Here is a 4,898-nt window from a genome sequence, read left to right as displayed (position 1 = left end):
GGCTTTTTAAGACTGTAAATCTTTATAGGAGTAGATAGGCTCCTCTTTCTCCCATGTTGTGGATGGTGGGTTTGAATCATCAACCTTGCAGTTCACAGCCCAACTTACTTTATATGTAAACAGTATCAAATCCTCCAAAGAAGCAAGACAAGATGGTGTTAGCAAATGACCAAAAGGAAGAACCAAAAATGGAAATACGTGATATGGAATTCAACAGGTTAGTATATAGGCTCTCCAAGAGTGGAAACTAAATATTGCCAAAATCAAGGAAAACAACAACAAGGAAATAGATGAATTCAAGAAAATAATACAAGTACCAGATGACACACAATAAATAAAACCATACAGAAAGAGCAACTAGAGATACAAAAGATTAACTACCACAAAAGGAAAAATACTGTATGATTCCACTACCAGGAAGAAGACCAAACAAATAAATTTTAAGAGACCAATTGCTAAACAAAGGGGTAGAGAGTTTCCTTGCTGTCCAAGAACCATACATCACCTGTCCCCCCAAATACATATCTTAGGAATCACCTCGAAAGAGGAGACCTCACATCATCTGGGGTCACTCCTTCAAGAGAGGAAAAGGGAGACGATCATCCACTTGATGTCATAGAACAATGAGATAAGGTCGTGCCAAACCAACAGACACTCCACAGGAAGGAGAAGGGAAACATTCTGGAAGTTAAGTCAAGATCAGGGGAAGGGAGCATCTTGATTTCAGAGGAGTCTATTGGTGGATAAATGGGAAGGAGCAGCCTCACATAAGAAACGGATGCTCAACAGTAATTACAGAAGACACCTGGGAAGAATAAACCCAGAATTATGTTCCTGGTTAGATACTTTTGAACTACTGTAGTTTTTACTTAACCCTCAGTGAACCATGCCATATGCAATGTAGTATAATGACCTAGAGTCTGTCCCTTCAGGGAACACGGCATTCCTCATAGGCCACACCTGAAGAAATCAATGTGGAAACCCCACATGTGAAATGTGCTCTACCATAAACACCTATAGTTCTTGGATTTAAGACCAAAATTCCTTGGTGTGAGGCCAACTCAAGACTGTGGAATTGGAGGTCTTTGGACCTTGGTTAGGATCTTTGGTTTAGTGGGCATCCAAAGAAAGAGGGCCCAGAATCACCATATATTACTTAAATGCCCTCCTTGCTTTAATATGACATGTACTAATATGACAGGCAAGGATTTCCCCTTGTGAATGAGTGTTACTGGAAACTTTCCCTTAATACCAACTCCCATGGTCAGTGTAAACAGTCTAATCATTTATGAATTCAATCTGTACAAATCAAATAACTCATGGTTCAGAGCTGGGCTGTACTTGTATAACCTCCCTTTCTCAACAGTGTGTTAAATCCTATGCCACTGGATAAACTACTGATTCTATCATTGGAATTGTCTTATGCCCCAGGGGGATGATAATGAGACCTCTAAAGGGAACCAGAGTTACACATGGCCCATAGGCAAATGAATGACTCTGGGCTCCCACTTAATTATAGACACAATCCAAGAACATTTAGTTCTTAAGACTTTGTCCTGCTTGATACTCTCCTTCATGAAGGGATCACTAAAGATGTGCATGCTATAGAAAGTGTGGTAAAGAAAGCAAATAGTTCCCAGCTCTCTAAAAGAATAGCATATGGGGTCTTTTAAAAAAAAATCATATTATTGGGGGCTAATACAAGTCTTATCACAATCCACACATACACCCATTGTGTCGAGCACTTTTGTACATTTGTTTCCCTCATCCTCAAAACATTTGCTTTCTACTTGAGCCCTTGGTATCAGCTCATTTTTTCCCCTCCCTCCCCACTCCCCACTCCCTCATGAACCCTTGATAATTTATAAATTATTATTATTTTTGTCATATCTTACACCATCCAACGTCTCCCTTCACCCACTTCTCCGCTGTCCATCCCCCAGAGAGGTTATATGTAGGTCCCTGTAATCTGTTCCCCCTTTCTCCCTCACCCTCCCTCTACCCTCCCGTTATCTCCACTCTCACCACTGGTCCTGACAGGTTCATCTGTTCTGGATTCCTTGTGTTTCCAGTTCCTATCTGTACCAGTGGTTCCTCTGGTCCAGCTGGATTTGTAAAGTAGAATTGGGATCAAGATAGTGGGGGGTAGGAAGCATTCAAGAACTAGAGGAAAACTGTATGTTTCATCATTGCTACACTGCACCCTGATTGGCTCGTCTCCTCCCTGTGGCCCTTCTGCAAGGGCATGTCCAATTTCCCACAGATGGGCCCTGGGTCCCCACTCCGCACTACCCCTCATTCACAATGCTATGATTTTTGGGGGGTCTCTGATGCCTGATACCTGACCCCTTTGACGCCTTGTGATCTCACAGGCTGGTGTACTTCTTTGATGTAGGCTTTGTTGTTTCTCAGTTAGATGGCCACTTGTTTATCTTCCAGCCTATAGGACCCCAGACTCTATATCTTTTGATTGCCGGGCACCATCAGCTTTCTTCACTGCATTTTCTTATGCACCCGCTTTGTCTTCAGTGATTGTGTCGGGGTAGGCTGGTGTGCTTTTTCCATGTGGGCTTTGTTGTTTCTCAGCTAGATGGCTAGATGGGTCTTAAAGGCTTGTATTCAAATAGTCATCTAAGTGAGGCATCAACAAAGCCTATATGGAAGAAGTACACTAGTGTGTATGATCCGAGATGACAAACAACAAAATCCAAATACAAAGGAGGGGAAAGTATCAGAGCTTAAATTATGAATATGCAATTTGTAGAAAGTTATGGATGACGGTGGAAATCCAAAATTCATCTGCAGAGTACCTATTTGGCTTTATTTTTAAAAGCCTCTGGCAAATCCCTTCTGACCATAGTTGAGGGATGCACACAGCCTGGCTATCAGGCAGAGATTACTGTAAACTGGATTATGGTAAATGGAACTATGGTATAAGATGATGCCTGGAAATTCGATCTCCCTCTCAACCTATCCTGTATTTGTTCTGGGTTTAAATATGTCTTGCTTGTTTCTCAGCAGAGGTTTTCCTCTCTGGCTTATTTTAATATTGCAGTAGTCTTTTTTTCTCTTCTTCTCTTTTTTAAGAAATCATTTGATTGGGGGCTCTTATAGCTCTTATAACAATAAATACATCAGTTTTATCAAGCACATTTGTAAGTATGTTGCCATCATCTTCTTCAATTATTTTTTTAAACACTGTTTTAGCTTTTTTGTTTTTTGGGTATGTGTCATGAAATACAGAAGGGGTAGATATGTAGACACTAATTGATGTAATAGCTTATTGGATGAGGGGAAGTTGAGGGGAATTGCAAAGCAAATGATGAATATGGGAGTGAGGAGGATGCACTAGAACTGACTGTGGTGATGTGTATACAACTCTTCTTATATACGACTGAACTATCCCACGGAAGTGTATGGTATGTGAATTACCATCCATATACCCCAAAAACCCTGGAATATATTTTTCAAAGCTACGTATTTAAAAATTTTTACAAAACAACTTTATGACCTTCAAAGTACTCTCCATTATACTTAATACATTTGTCAAATCTGCTATCCCATTGTTGGAAACATTTTTCAAACATCTGTTTGGATGGCTGACAGCACCTCCCTCGTTTTTTTAAAATTTACCTCTTTTAGGTCATTATATCGCTGTCCTTTCATGTCCCCTTTCATTCACAGAAACAAAAAGAAGCTGCATGGAGTGAGGTCAGGAGAGTCAGGTGAATGGGGCAAAAGAAGCATGCTGTTTTATGCCCCAAAGTGGCACACTGAGATGGCTGCATGAGCAGGTGCATGTTGTGGTAGCAAAACCAATCCCCCATCTGCCACAAATCAGGCTGTTTTTTGTCACACACTGTTATGCTATCTTTTCAAAACCTCCAAATAGAAAGCTTGATTAACAGTCTACTTGGTAGAACGAACTCCAAATGTACTAAAGTCCACATTTTTGTCTGTTTGGCAAGTTGACGGATGTCCAGAACAAGGTTTGCCATCAATCGACACTTCAATTTTCAAATGATAAAACCTTACTTGTACACTTGAGTCTTTCACATAGCGCTGTTCTTGTAAGCTGTGTACAACATCACAACAATTTCTGTGGCATTTTTCCAGAGCAGGAAATAAAATTTCACAGCTGCATGCTGTTCTCTTAAATTGGCCATCACAAAAAAATACAAGGTTTAAGCAAAACTGCTTTTACAAAAAAAATTTACTGTTACCAGAGAGAACCTTCCCAGTGTACTGGGTGCACTAACTCAGAGGGAGTTGCTTGAAGATCTCCTAGTGGGATAAATACGTACTACAAAAACTCTGCCCAGCAGAGCTTTTTTTCATGTGGTGGGTACCCCCTTATATAGCTCAATAGAACTTTTGTGGGGGAAAAGAAGTGGGACAAAGAAACGGTCAACACCACACAGCCATACAAAGCATAACAAAATGACAGTAGACCTATACTTATCAATATTCTCATTGAATATAAATTGCTTAAATGCACCAATAAAGGGATGGAAAGTGGTAAAATGGCTCAAAAATAAAACCAAATTACAGCTCATCAATATATTGTCTATAAAAGACCCACCTACCTTAGACATAAATATCCAAAATTCAAAGGATGGAGAAAGGAAATCAAGCAAACAAGGATAAAAAAACAATCAGGCAGATGAATGATAAGATTCTCTATTTATGGGATCTGAAGGGAGCCAGAGACATTTAAAACTCATAGATCCAGGAATGGATTTTGGGCTTAACACTTAATCCTAGTTCCAATCTAAGAACAATGAGTTCTTAGGACATGTCCCTGCATGATACTTACCCTCAGGAAGGAAGCACAGAAGATATGGGTGCTATAGTCAAGTGTGGTGAGGAAATTAGATGGTGCTCAGCAATCAGATAGG

At 40.1% G+C, this 4,898-nt stretch overlaps 1 protein-coding gene across 1 annotated transcript in view; it reads right to left on the bottom strand.

The window, feature by feature from the left end:
- LYST (lysosomal trafficking regulator) overlaps positions 1–4,898 on the bottom strand; it is a 258,721-nt gene that overhangs the window by 84,059 nt on the left and 169,764 nt on the right. The window lies entirely within an intron of this gene.

Source organism: Echinops telfairi, unplaced genomic scaffold (assembly GCF_000313985.2).
Source record: "Echinops telfairi isolate 266 unplaced genomic scaffold, ASM31398v2 ScPeMD7_7424;HRSCAF=8462, whole genome shotgun sequence".
NCBI lineage: Eukaryota > Metazoa > Chordata > Mammalia > Afrosoricida > Tenrecidae > Echinops > Echinops telfairi.
This window is presented reverse-complemented; position numbering and strand designations above follow the sequence as displayed.